Here is a 14,755-nt window from a genome sequence, read left to right on the forward strand (position 1 = left end):
TGTGGAGGCGCCGCCAGGCCCAGCCCCTGCCTCCTGCTCGGCGCCTCCAATCCAGCACACCACCCAGAGAAGGGATGTTCCAGAATATTCCAGATGGGACCTCGGCTCCTCTCGGAGCAGGAGGAACACAGGCTCCGGAAGTCCCCTCCTCTTTTTTTCTTTTTCTTTGCTTTTTGGATCACACTCAGCGATGCTCAGGGGTTACTCCTGGTTCTGCACTCAGGAATGACTCCTGGTCGTACTCAGGGGACCCTGATGCTGGGAATCGAACCCGGGTCAGTCGTGTGCAAGGCAAACGCCCTCCCCGCTGTCCTCTCGCTCCTGCCCCAAGTCCCTTGTTCTTATGGCGGATGCGCCACAAGATGCTAACAGGGTTGCGCAAGGCGCCGAAGCAGGGTGGGCCGAGAGGTCAGTGGGCCGGGTGCAGCTTGGCACCAGGAGGCCTGGGTGCGCCCCCGACAGCAGCCAGTCCCTGGAGCAGAGCGGGGAGAGAGCCGCTCAGCAGCGCCGGGTGTGGCCCCAAGCCTCAAGAAACGTGAAATGGTGATTCCTCCCACGGAATGTGCGAAGGGCCATGTTCTGGGGGGTGGTGGCGACACTCTGTGGGCAAGCCCGGCGGTCACCTAGGCAAAGCTCCAGCAGAGTCCCCCACCCTGGGCCTGTCCCTGCTTTCATGAATCTAGAGTAAAAACGTTTCCAAGTGGAAAAAAATATATATATATAGTCACATTTCGAGGCAGCTATTTAAGGAATTGAGCTCTTAGAAACAATGAAAATAACTAAGGATAGATGACAGCTGACGAGCTACTCGGAGCGACTCCAGCTGCCAGGAGGGGCGAGACCCCTGGTCGCACACGTGCCACCTCTGCGTGCCCACGTGTTCGTCCTGCAGCTCCGCGGCCCACCCTCGGCTTCTCCCCAGCCCCTTCGCCTGGGCCCGGCTGCAAAGGCGTGAGCCCCAGGCGTCTCCGCCATCTCTCCTTCGGGGCGGAAGAATCCCCCGCCCATCTGGGGCACTGTCTGGGGGCAATGGCCCTGCTCACACTGTGGCAGGGCTGGTGTGTGCACTTCGGCTGTGGGCCCCCACGCACGCGCACACACACACACACACCCCTGATCACACACACGCACACACACACCTGCTCATACACCCCTGCTCTCACACACACACCCCTGCTCACACACACACACACCCGCTCACACACACACACCCGCTCACACACACACACACTTTCTCTCACACACACACCTGCTCACACACACACACACACACTTGCTCTCACACACACACCTGCTCACACATGCACACACACCTGCTCACACACACACACCTGCTCACACACATCTGCTCATACACACCTGCACACACACACCTGCTCATACACACCTGCTCTCACACATACACCCCTGCTCACACACACACACACCCGCTCACACACACACACCCGCTCACACACACACACACTTGCTCTCACACACACACCTGCTCACACCTGCACACACATCTGCTCACACACACACCTGCTCACACACATCTGCTCATACACACCTGCACACACACACCTGCTCACACACATGCCCCTGCTCACACATACACACATACGCCCCTGCTCATACACCCCTGCACACACACACATACACACGCACAGTTGCAACACTGGGCCCTGGATCCAAGCAGGATGGGCGGTCCTCAACCCACGGGGCCAATGGCTCAGCGTGAGGCAGCAAGGATGCAGTGCTCTGTGGGCCTGGCGGTGCTTGGGGGGTCTCTAGGCCCCATCGGGGGTGCCTGGGTGCCCCCACGCTGTGTCTGGTCTTCTAGAGTCGAAAGGGGTCAGCCACACCGGGTCCTGGCTCTCCAGCCCAGGCGAGAAAGTCCTCTTGCTGAAGGAACCTGCAGTGGAGAACCCCCTCGAACAAAACACTTCCCTGGCAGGTGTGCGAGCATCATTTTTCCAATCAGTTCTCTGGTCTGAGCCAAACTGGCCGGTCAAAGAGAGGTGACAAAGCATCCACGTGCCACAGCTAGGAAGCACGGGAGTTTCTCAGTCACACACGATGGCCCAGCCAGGAGGTGGCACACGGGCTCAGGGCGATGTCCCTGCTCCCACACATAGTCGCTCTCCAGGGCTGGCACTGGGGAAGGAAAAGGACCTTGTGGCAGCCCTCCAGACCCCAAGCAACAGGGTCCCCAGAAGTCAGTGCCCCATAAGAGGCTTCCTCGGAGCCACGCCTCAGGGCCAATGCGCTGGAGAAGTCACGGTGCCTGGCCAAGGTGGAGAAAACCAGGTCAGATCTACCGGGGAGACACGGGGTCACTGAGGGAAAGCGAGGGGGTCGCTAAGTAGCTCCCCTCATGCCAGGAAATTCGGGCTGAGGAAAGACTGAAAGCGATTCATGTGAAAGCCAAATTCCCGCCTCAATGTGTTTGTGAGAAGCGGCTTTTCCCTGGAGCTGAGCTGCTGCTGAGCTCGGGGGACCATAAAGGATGCAACATTCAACCTGCTGTACTCTCTCTCTCTCTCTCTCTCTCTCTCTCTCTCTCTCTCTGGCCTCTGACTGTAGTTTCTCTCAGGAACAGCTTGCCCTGTTTTCTACTGAAAGAGAATGTGCTAATAAACCGGGTTTCGTCTCCAGGGCGAGGTCACTCTCATTTGTACACTCCTTCATACGGCCACCTTGTGTTTATCCACCACCTGCTAGTGCCAAACACAGTGACACCAAGTAAACTGCAGTTCTCTACCCCCAGAGGAAACCCTGACAATGAGGTAAGGTCAGCACCCACCCTGGTCTGGAACGGGGTGTCACATGGGGGCGTGGGAATGGCCTCACTGAGACAGCTGCCAACCAGGCTGCCGGGGAATGTGCTCTGAGAAACACCAGGAAGCCTCATTAGGATTTCCAAGCTCCCGCAGGAATCACAAGGGTCCAAGAATGGCAGGAAGTCACAGATGCCCGGCGGATGCCTCGGTGATAGGCGAAGGCCTGTGGGCTCCCAAGGACCAGAACGGGAGAAAGGCCAGAGGCGGTCCAGGCGACCCCATCTCTGACCAAGTGCATCGGGCCGCCCCGTGGCCCATGGGGAGGAGGAAGAGAGAGCAGGTTCCAGTTAACGCACTCTGAGAGGGGCTGGAGCTATAGCACAGTGGGGAGGGTGTTTGCCTTGCATGTGGCAAACCTGGGTTCTATTCACGGCATCCCATATGGTCCCCCGAGCACTGCCAGGAGTAAGTCCTGAGTGCAGAGCCAGGAGTAACCTTTGAGCATTGCTGGGTGTGACCCAAAAACCAAAAACAAACAAAAAATACTTAAAAAAAAACAAAAACAAAATAACCAAAAAACCATCTGGGAAGCAAGTTCCATGCAGAGAAGACGTGGTGTCTGAGCTGTTTTTTCATTAGTTGGGGTGCGGGTGGGCGGGCGTTGGGTACACCCTGATGCACTCAGGGGCGAGCCCAGCTCTTCGCTCAGGACTGACCATCTGTGGGGTCAGGGATGGAACAACCACACGAAGGGGAGCATCTTACTCCTCCCCGACACCCGCCCCCCCCCCCCCGCCCCGCCCAGATGGCAAGAGCTCTGCTGCTGTTGCCTGCTGAGAGGAAGGACTCATGGGGAGGCCCGGCCAGGACAGAGGAAGCCGGACACAGCGGGGGCCGGTTGCCATGGTAACCTGCCTGGCTTTTGTTCTGCAGACACTTGTCCTTTGCTCTTGAACGCCAGTCACAGGGCCTTGGAGGGGACCGCTGTCACCCTGAGGTCACACGGCTTGTCCTCCGCTGACCCCAACAGTGAGAGCTAGAATGGGAAAGCTCGGAGGGGCTCGAGAGGGACTCAGCAGTGGACCCGAGCATGAGAGCCGGTTCCAGACCCTTGTCCGGTCTCTCCGTCCCCTCCCCTCGGTAACTGATTTTCACTCGGAAAATGACCAGTGGGTTCGAGAGCTAGGACAGCAGGTGGACGCTTCATGGCCTGGGGTTGATCCCTGGTGTCCCATACGGTCCCCAGGAGTATATTCCTGAGTGCAGAGCCAGGAATAACCCCTGAGCATTGCCAGGTGTGACCCCAAAACTAAAGACACAAAAGTAAAAATGATTAGCAAGAAGCACGCCAGCCCCCAGGAAGAAGCACACGTGTCCACTTGAATCAGGGCTAAGCCACAATTCCGTGAGTCAGCACTTTTGGAGTTTATTTTTGGGTTGCGCTGGCCACGTCCAGGGCTCCCCCTGGCTTGGCACCCAGTGCCAGCCCCAGGGAGGGCGGGAGGAGCCATCAGCAGGACCTTGGCAAGGCTGCACGGACACTCGCCTGCTCAGCCACCTCCCAGCTCCCATGCTGAATTCCTGAAAGCAGAATCGAAGACAAGGCCACGCAAGCTGGAACGCAGAAACTTCCTTTCTTTCTCCAAGGATGGGAGTGGTTTCTCTCTCACACACTGTGTTGGTGTGTTCGTTAACTGACCCATACCTGGGGACAGTTCTGCTTCAGAGTGGAATTCAGACAACTCTGAAGTTCTCCACCCAACTGTCTTCAGTCAGAGTAGGTGCAATCCTGCAGGCCGTTATTTCTCCATCTGAGGAGACATGTCCCTGTCGTCTGTGTCCACAAGCCTTCTGCCCAGAGCCTCCCTCAGACAGGGACGCCCCTCGTCCCCACACACCCAGCCACGGCGGCACTCACCGGACGGGAACCATCCAATCCATCAATCCACAGGACCAAGCAATCCTTTCTAAACTCTTCTGTGATCAAAAGGTCACCTGGGGTGTTTTTCTTTTTACAAATTCTCTATAATAACAAGAGCTAGCAAAATAATCCTGTCACAGCTTGCACATTTTTCAAGCAACATCTACAATTATTCAGCTGTAATAGTTGTGAAGAATGTGATCTCAATGCGGAGCAAATCTTGACACTTAAAGTAAATCTTGGCATATTTTAAATAAAGCTATACTTTATATAATTAATCTAATGGGATCTAAGTGCCATAGCAGTGTGGCATTACCTTTGCAAAAAAAATATGTGAATTAGGTCTTCTTTAAAACTCTTTTTTTCCCTTCGAAATTTGCATGTTTATCCCAGAGTCTCAAAGTTTTGGGGGCTGGAGCAATAGCACAGTGGATAGGTCGTTTGCCTTGCACATGGCCAACCCAGGTTCGATTCCCAGCATCCCATATGGTTTCCTGAGCGCCGCCAGGAGTAATTCCTGAGTGCAGAGCCAGGAGGAACCCCTGTGCATTGCCAGGTGTGACCCAAAAAGAAAAAAAAAGTTTACTGAACTGTTATTTTCTATCTGTTAAAGATCTATTTTGGGAGCCAGAGAGAGAGTTTAACAGGTAACCAAGTTGGATCCCCAGCATCACATTTGGTCCTTTTTCCTCTCTCTTAGGGTTTGGAGCTTGTTGTCCAATTTCCGAAAGCAGTATTCCACATATTTCGTCAACTTGTGGTTTATAGGAAGGTCAGTCCAATTCTGCTAACCCTCCTAAGAAACCTTCCCAACTGTACCACGCTCAGAAGCACAGGTCCCCTTGTAGTCTCTTAACTCAGAGATTCTCAACTTTTTCTGGCCTGCCTACCACCTTCTTTCCAGGAAACAGAAAAAAAAAAGTCCATCAAAGCTGAAACCGATAGCACAGCGGGTAGGGCGTCTGCCTTGCACGCAGCCAACATGGCCGACCCGAGTTCGATTCCTCCGCCCCTCTCGGAGAGCCCGGCAAGCTACCGAGAGTATTCGATATGCCAGACACAGTAACAACAAAGTCTCCAATGGAGACGTTACTGGGCCCGCTCGAGCAAATCGACGATCAACGGGAGGGCCTTTACTTTACTTGACAAAGCTGAAAGAACTATCAAATCATGCCAAAATTGCTGCAACTGGTTGGAACTGGAAGCTAAGCAGGTTGAGTGAAGTGATTCAGAAGGAAGACAAGCCCACGGGAGAGGGGTCCTGGAGGAGGGACTGTGTTGTAGTAGGGAGGGAGGCCTCGATCACCCTCGACCCCAGTCCTTGGATAGGACGCCAGGGAAGGAAAGAAACCAAGGGGAGAAGAAGAGATCAGGAAATCGATGGGTGAGCAGGCGTCAGGGCTTCAGTCATCCCGGTGACACGGGGGAGGGGAACAGCTACGTCGAAACACAGACTCAGCCCCACTGAGAACAGGACTTTGGCGCTGCAACCACTGAACTCTGTAAGGAGTCTGTTGGAAGGCGGGGCTGGAGTGGGGGCTAGGGGTGGGGAGGGAACATGGAGCCCTGGGGGAGGGAGGCGGACACTGGGTGGGATTGGTGTTGAGATATTATGTGCCAGTGGGTAGGGCATTTGCCTTGCCCGCAGCTGACCACCGTTCAATCCCTGGCACCCCCAAACCCGCCAGGAGTGATTCCTGAGCACAGAGCCAGGAGTAACACCTGAGCACCACCAGGTGTGACCCCCCTGAGAAAAAAACAAAGAAACAAAACAAATGAAATATTATGTGTTTAAAACTCAAGTATCAATAACTTTGTAAATCACAGATTTTTAATTAAAAAACATTATTAAAAATGACTCACCTGTGCGGCAAAGCCTGGCAAGCTCCCCGTGACATATTCAATATGCCAAACACAGTAACAACAAGTTTCAAAATGGAGACGTTACTGGGCCCGCTCGAGCAAATCGACGAACAACGGGAGGACAGTGTTTGTTTGTTTTTTTTGACTCAACACTCCCTGAAAATCTACAACTGAACAAGCAGAAAGTGCTTCTCCCGTCTGCCCCCCCCCCCAAATGCACCGAAGGCTCCTCTGAGTTGGGACTGTCCAGAGCCTTGGTGTGTGTGTGTGTGTGTGTGTGTGTGAGAGAGAGAGAGAGAGAGAGGGAGAGAGAGAGCGCACCTTGGTGTGTGTGTGTGTGTGTATGTGTGTGTGTGTGTGTGTGAGAGAGAGAGAGAGAGAGAGAGCCTTGGGGTGTGTGTGTGTGTGTGTGTGTGTGTGAGAGAGAGAGAGAGAGAGAGGGAGAGAGAGTGCCCTGGAGGGGGTGTGTCTGTGTGTGTCAGAGAAACAGAACAATCCCACCACCATAGCACTGGGCACTTGAACTGAGATGGCGTCCATGCTCTCAGGGCGAGAAGAGGCAGGTGCCCACCAAGAGGAGATGACAGATACCAGGAGGGACTGAAGTGATGCCCAAGGGTTAAAAGGAAAACTGTGAACACGAGGCTATAGATTAAGATCCAGTTTGATGCGAAACCTCCAAGTGTGTAAACTCAAAAAAGGGCACAGCTGCGGTGGCGGCAGCGGCTCTGTCTCCCCTGCTGCCCGCGTTCGGCAGTCTCACGCCGCTTCCCCCACCCCGGGGAGGTCGATCACAATGGGCAGGCAAGGGAAGAAACGAGGGTCAGGCTGGTTGGTCTTAGTTGTAGTTTATTCCAATCCTCTCTCCATCCACTCCAGTCTCTCTCCTCTGCCTCCTCTCCTGCTTCTTCCTCCCCCATGCTACCTCATTCTCCTTCTCGATCCCCCTTCATCCTTCTCTGGAGTCTCGATTCTGATCCTGATCCCCCTTCTCCTCTTGCTCTGGAATCTGGATACTGATCCCCCAGCCCACTCTTACAGTACAGTCAAATTCCAAAGCATGAGGGGTTGGGGCTTACACATAGGTGTGGTCACAATCAATATGGTAGAATTCTTTCCCTCAGAGAAAGCTGCTCCTAGGACAGATCCTCTCTCAGCAGGACGACCCACCCTAGAGCGGAATCCCATGGGTGTGTTTCTCTTCTCCTTGTCCAACAAGCATATAAGCATATATAAGATAAATCATTTTGTATGGATACAGTAAGAAATACCTTAAACTTAGAGAATTGCCCTCCTACGGCCATCTCGATCTCAGACTACAGTGCTCAGGCAAGATACTCTTTCCTACTCCTAGCAGGATCCTAGTCTCGTCATTACTTTTGGATCATGACAGCATTTGTCTATGATCAAACTCATAACTTACGTTAGGGCACGACTCTGGATCTCCGACTGCAAGCAAGGACCATGCAGGAATGCAATCAGCAAGCAGGTAGTTTATTGAGCTGGTTAGCCAGGGTCAAGCCGTCAGGCAAGACCCTGAACTTCTTCAAAGGGGATCTTATATAGGCCTTCACTGGCCGTTAAAGCAAAGCCTGCGCATTTCCTAGCCAATAGATTTGTAACAATATATACTTTCTTACTACACTTGATCTTAGCCAAATGGCCGACCCGAGTTCGATTCCTCTGCCCCTCTCAGAAATCCCGGCAAGCTACTGAGAGTATCTCGCCTGCACGGCAGAGCCTGGCAAGCTACCCATGACGTATTCGATATGCCAAACACAGTAACAAAAAGTCTCATGATGGAGATGTTACTGGGCCCGCTCCAGCAAATCGATGAACAATGGGAGGACCATGACCATGACCATACTTTCTTTAAAAAAAAGGCCCTCCCGTTGATCATCAATTTGCTCGAGTGGGCCCAGTAACGTCTCCATTGGAGACTTTGTTGTTACTGTGTCTGGCATATCGAATACTCTTGGTAGCTTGCCGGGCTCTCCGAGAGGGGCGGAGGAATCGAACTCGGGTCGGCCATGTTGGCTGCGTGCAAGGTAGACGCCCTACCCACTGTGCTATCGCTCCAATCCATTTAAAAGTACATCACTCCTTAGCCTATAGATTCAAAGATCAGCATTTACTACATAGGCATTGTGTCTAGTGGGTTTCTGGTAACTCAGACATTTGATTATCTTCTATGTTTACCTGGCTCCCTTTGATTCTCAGCTCAAGGCTCCTGCATTCTGGTGGGTGGAGGCGGATAAGGGAGAAGTTCCTAACAGAGGTAACAGATGAGGAAGGGCCAACAAATTGTTTCAGAATTTACATCCCAATAAGGAAGGGTCAACAAATGGAGACAGAATTTACATCTCAAGGCTTTACCAGGGAGGGGGCAGGTAAGGAAGTTACTAATTAGCAGAGTTTAGTGTGGGAAATTTCCCTCAGGGTCCCTAGGGACCTTACACTTATACTTAAGAATCATGGCACTTTGGCCTGGCCCATTTCGATGCCAGGGTAGCTCACCGCTTGCCCTGGGTCCATTCAATCCCTTGTCGGGACCCTGCTTTTGGGGTGTTAGGAACTAAGGGCAACTGAGGCTTCAGTCGAGAAAGCAGATGCCTCCGAGTGAATAATATTCAAAGCCAATTAAATCCTAAGTTACAAAGCATAATGTTAACGGTCTCCCGGTATCTATACAAAAAGGGCATTGCTTTAAAGTAAACTGTTCATAAGGCATAAGGAGAGGAGAAAGGCAATATTTCACTCATACATACAAAATCATAGATTTCTGAAGAATCTAACCTTACAAGTTAACAGAGTCTGAGTAGGGGGAAAGCTGATTAACTGGTTGGGGAGGAGAGCATAGGGAAGAATTTACAGATAAACACAATGGAATGGAAGTGCCTCAGGAGCACTGTGATGGGTGTAACCAGATAAACCTAAGCTCCTTGTGGAGAAAGGGAGAAAGGACAAAGAAATGTCATCCTACATTCAAGTAAAATGAAAGCTTCTGGAGAATGCCGAGTAGCTGGCTGTGAGTGCTGCCACGGTTCTTAATGGAATGAATACATGGTCAAAGGTTCCAAAAAGGGAAATGCCAGGGGGATGCCAATTCGTGGCTTTTGGTTGGAGTTTGGTTTTGTCCTTGCCGGGGCCCCTTGCAGGGGGCGGGTTGAGTTTCTCTCCCTGGCCCGAGCAGAGCCCCAGCAGCCGAAGACCTCCAGAACCAGCCACCACGATGCTGAGACCACTCTCCACAGGCATGAAGGTACCGGCAGAGGAACAAAGCCATGCGGGTCCCGGGACTGAGATCTCTAAGCCTGCTTGGATCGGGGCTGAGATCTCTAAACCTGCTTGGATTGGGGCTGAGCATCCTCCACCCAGATCCTTCATCCTCCAGTAGGCAGGAGTCACACCCACCAACTGGCCCCCTGGCACCGTGTAATCCCATCAACAGCCAAGACCCAGAGACTATAAAACCCAGCTCCCGGAAGCACGCGGCCGCATTTGCGGCCGAGCAACATCTTATATGATTTTTACTTTGGACCACCTGGCAGGCTACCGAATGTAATCTGCCCAAACGGCAGAGTCTGGCAAACTCCCCGTGGTGTAGCCAATATGTACCAGTAACAATGATGGGTCTCATTCTCCTAACCCTGAAAGAGCCTTGAATGTGGCACTTTTAAAAATCTCAGGGCTAGGACAAAGGAGACGTTACTGGGGCCTGCTCGAGGCAATTGACGAATAACAGGATGATCAACAGGATGATCGTGATTGTGATCGTGATTGGTTTTGAAACACACCTAGTGGTGCCTAGGGACTGGGACTCAACCCGCGGCCCCGCCTGTAACACACATTAGCCCTGTGCACTCTCTAATCCGCCCCAGGTAAATGTTTTACTGTGGCTTCTCCCCCATACGCTCCATCCTCACTGCAGATGGAGGCCTCTTAAGGTACAGGCATGACCCTACTGCTCACCTGGACAAACCCTTGGTTGGCCGCCACACCGAATGTAGCCCGGTCCCTCAGAAAAGAGTACCCGCAACCATTCTGGCCCCTGCAAAACTGCAAAACTGCCCTCTTCTGCGTTATCTAGCATGGACGAAACCTCCCATACTGTGGTCCCTGATGCACTGAGCCAGTTGTGGCCCTTGAGCAACTGTGTGTGTGTGTGTGTTGGGGGGGTGGGTGGAGTAAAAAGGCTAACAGAAACATTATTGCTAAATTGGAGAAATGACTCAGGCTGTGCCTTCGCCTGGCTCAAGCTGTAAAGCTCCTTCCCCTCGGGGTCATCCTGAGAGAGAGGCTGAGGGTTCCAACAGGGAGATTTAACGGTTGGAAGATATTTCCGGCCTCTGATGTAAAAGATTAATCAGCTCTTAGTGAGAAACTCATTAATAATACAAATACCTCCAGGAGATCAAACCTCCCTGACAGCCTGGTCTATTTTAAATAAGACATTTCAAAGCTGCTCCTGGTCACAGCTTTGCTTTCCACACGATTTTCCACGATTAGGTCCCTCGAAGAGGAGCTGTCCTAAGAGCCCTCTCTGTCCTCCCAGCTCTGACTTTCCCCCTACGAAAGAGGAAACAAAGGACCAAAAGGAGCCTGCTTTTTCTCCCTCCCTGCCTCCATCCGTCCCTCCCTTCTTTTCTCCTTCCTTCCTTCCTTCCTTCCTTCCTTCCTTCCTTCCTTCCTTCCTAATTCTTTCCTTCCTTCCTCCCTTCCTCCCTCCCTCCCTTCTCCCTCCCTTCCTGTTTTTGCCCATAGTGATGCTCAGAGGTCACTCCTCGCTCTGTACTCAGGGATCACAGCTGATGGTGCTCAGAGGACCATGTGGGATGCTAGGACGAAACCCAGGCTGGCTGCATGCAAGGCAAATGCCCTACCTTGCTGGAATATCACTCTGCAGCCAAAGAGCTATTTCCTTTAAAAAAAAAATGTTGGGGCTGGAGTGATAGCACAGTGGGTAGGGCGTTTGCCTTGCACATGGCAGACTGGGTTCGATTCCCAGCATCACATATGGTCCCCCGGGCATCGCCAGGAGTCATTCCTGAGTGCAGAGCCAGGAGTAACCCCTGAGCATCGACGGGTGTGACCCAAAAAGAAAAAAAAAGTTATGGAATCACTATGAGATACACAGTTTTGGGTTTCAGTCACGTGTTTCAGCACCTGACCCTTCAGGAGTGTCCATTTCCCACCCAGTTTCCTTCCCGCCACCGCCACCCCAGTCCGCCTCTCTGGCAGGCACTTTTCTCCTCTTTTTCCTTTTGGGAATTACCGTTTGCAATACAGGTACCGAGAGGTTATCGTGTCGTCCCTTTCCCTACTCTCGGCACTCAGTTCTCGTCCAGAGTGATCATTTCCAACTCTTATTGTCACGGTGCTCCCTTCTCTGTCCTAACTGCCGTCCTCGCCCCCACTTGCGGAAAGCTTCAACCGTGGACCGTCCTCCTGGCTCTTGTTTCTACGGTTCTTGGTAGGCCGGTCTGTTTCACTATCCCACAAGTGAGCCCAATCATTCCGCCTGTCTCTGTCCCTCTGACTCGCTTCCCTCAGCATGATATTCTCCATGCTATCCATTTATAAGACAATTTCATGACTTCGTTTTTCCTGGTCCAAGAGCCATTTCTGATTGGCAGTTAAATTCAGGTCCGCGGCCCCAGTGTGTCATTTTGAATATAGTCTTCAATGGAAAAGAATGCTTTGTAAATCTTATTATAATTTTATCCACACCCAGTGGTCCGCAGAGCTTACTCTGGGCTCTGCTCAGGGATCACTCCTGGCGGTGCCCAGGTAGCAATAATGGGTGCTGGGATTGAACCCGGTTTGGTAGCTAAGCAAGTGCCCTACGCACTGTACTAGCTCTCCAGTCCCTTGGCAAACTTGAAACAGAAAATGGAGAAGCCAGAGAAACGCCAAGGGGAGCCTTTGGGGCACATTACGCCTCCTCTCTCTCGCCTCCCAGGGCGATGGGCAAAGGCCCTGCCCCTCCCCAGACCCAGAGGGATGCTGTAGTGAAGCAGCTTCATCCCCGAGCCCCAGGAGGCAGCCCTGCCGGAGCACTGGCTCTTTCCACCTTCCTCCCCACACCCCCTCAGCCCTTGGAGACCGCGCCAGGCTCTGGGGAGCAGTCCTGCGGACACGGGTCCCGGGCAGTGCAGAAGAGGTAGTGTCATTTCTGATGCCAAAGCAAGGCGCCTGTCTCCCTGCCGGGGGGACAAGAAGAAATACCTTCGCATGTGATCTTGTTGCGTCTCACCAATGCACCCTTGAGAACCCACGGCTGGGAGACTCGGCCTTCACGGGCCCACTCACTACCCAGCCGAGGACTGGCGAGCCTCCTGCAAGATCTGCCAACTTGTGCTCCCAGCACGGCAAGTACTTTGTCTTGGGTCCAGTTACACTTTTATGCGACATCTGAAACTCATTGATGTTTTTCACTGACAGTTTCCCACACTTTCTGGATTTTTCCCAAGAACACCTTTTTAATCACGGTAGTAATTGTTAAACTTGGCTATACTTTTTATAAAAAACTTAATTTTATAAATAAATTAGTTCAAAGATGACTACTGGAGCCAGAGAAATTGAGAGTGTCAATCCCTGGCACCCTAAAGATCGAGGTGAGATACCCTTGAGCATCACTGGGTGTGGCCCCCAAACTCAACCAACCAAAAAAATCTGCGAGACCTTGACTCTAGATCAGAAACTGGTGATTTTTCCATCTTTTAAAATGAGCTTCTCACAACCACTGACAATCTTTCTGGCTTAAATGCATGGAACGACGGGGGTCAGTGGTAATCTCGCTGTACATTTGGCAATTCTTACCACGCAAGCAGTGAGATTAAGTGCTGAAGGAAACTGCAATCCCTACACCCACATTGAGGTCATTTCTTTCCCGGGAGGGGGGTAAGAGAGTCAATCTGTAGCTTACACTGAGTCATGCTGCTTGCAGCTGACCTCGGGTCAATCCCAGAGAATCCCAGAGTCCCCTGAGCACCACCTGAAGTGAGCCCTGAACACAGCTGGGTGTGGCCCCCAAAATGAAATAGAAACTTAAAAATAAAGTGAGTTATGTTAGGGTAGTTCACCCACACGCACAAGCCTTTTCCTCTTTGGTCTCACACCTGCCCCAGTTCTTTCTTTTTCAGTTTAGCTGATCTGAAAATTTTTAGTTTTGGCTAGTTTACTTAAAAAATTATGTCGTGAATTAAGGTCAAATTAAGGTCAAATTTCTAGAACCTGAAGTGATTTCTGACAAAGCCCCCACCAACAGGGGCTGGTCTGTCTGGGTAGGGTGACGGACCCGGGGTCTCAGCTGCGAGGCCTGCTCACACCCTGGTCACGTCACTGACCTGTGCTGGCCTCCGCTCGTCCTTTGCAGGACCAACCCGAGGGCTTGGCGTTCTCATACTGCCACAAACTACAAAAAAACAGGCCAACAGTCTTCGTCTCTTTTCATCTTCTCAAAGCACTAAAGCAGATCTCGGAAAACCTCTCACAGGGGCTGGAGCGATAGCACAGCGGGTAGGGCGGTTTGCCTTGTATGCAGCCGACCGGGGTTCGATTCCCAGCATCCCACGCGGTCCCCTGAGCACCTCCAGGAGTGATTCCTGAGTGCAGAGCCAGGCGTAACCCCTGAGCATCGCTGGCTGTGACCACCCATCCCCCCCCCAAAAAAAAATCTCTCACTAGACCTAATTTCCATATACCTCTAGAACATTATAGAAATGTTTGGAGAGTAAAGTAAAGGCCCTCCCGTTGATCATCGATTTGCTCGAGCGGGCCCAGTAACGTCTCCATCATGAGACTTTGTTGTTACTGTGTTTGGCATATCGAGTACGTCACAGGGAGCTTGCCAGGCTCTGCCGTGCGGGCGAGATACTCTCGGTAGCTTGCTGGGCTCTCCGAGAGGGGCGGAGGAATCGAACACGGCTCGGCCATGTTGGCTGCGTGCAAGGCAAACGCCCTACTGCTGTGCTACTGACAAAGATAACTTTCATAAGTAACCCTGCTTAAGTCAGTATATACTCTAAGAATTCTTTAAAAATAAAATACTGTTTCATTCCTGAGCTAGAGATTAAAGACTGAAAAGCAGTGATATTTTCTAATACGTTAAAAAAAATTAAGGGAATGTCATCAGCAGTTCCCTGGCAAACAGACTTGCCCTTAGCGACCAAAGAGCAACACCAAACAAAGCAGCAATAATTATTTT

At 52.0% G+C, this 14,755-nt stretch overlaps 1 protein-coding gene across 1 annotated transcript in view; it reads left to right on the forward strand.

Annotated features, from left to right (window-relative positions):
• SIAH2 (siah E3 ubiquitin protein ligase 2) overlaps positions 1–14,755 on the forward strand; it is a 636,369-nt gene that overhangs the window by 50,181 nt on the left and 571,433 nt on the right. The gene's annotated exons all lie outside the window — the stretch shown is intronic.

This window comes from Sorex fumeus, unplaced genomic scaffold (genome assembly GCF_029834395.1).
Source record: "Sorex fumeus unplaced genomic scaffold, SorFum_2.1 ptg000044l, whole genome shotgun sequence".
In the NCBI taxonomy this organism is placed as follows: Eukaryota; Metazoa; Chordata; class Mammalia; order Eulipotyphla; family Soricidae; genus Sorex; species Sorex fumeus.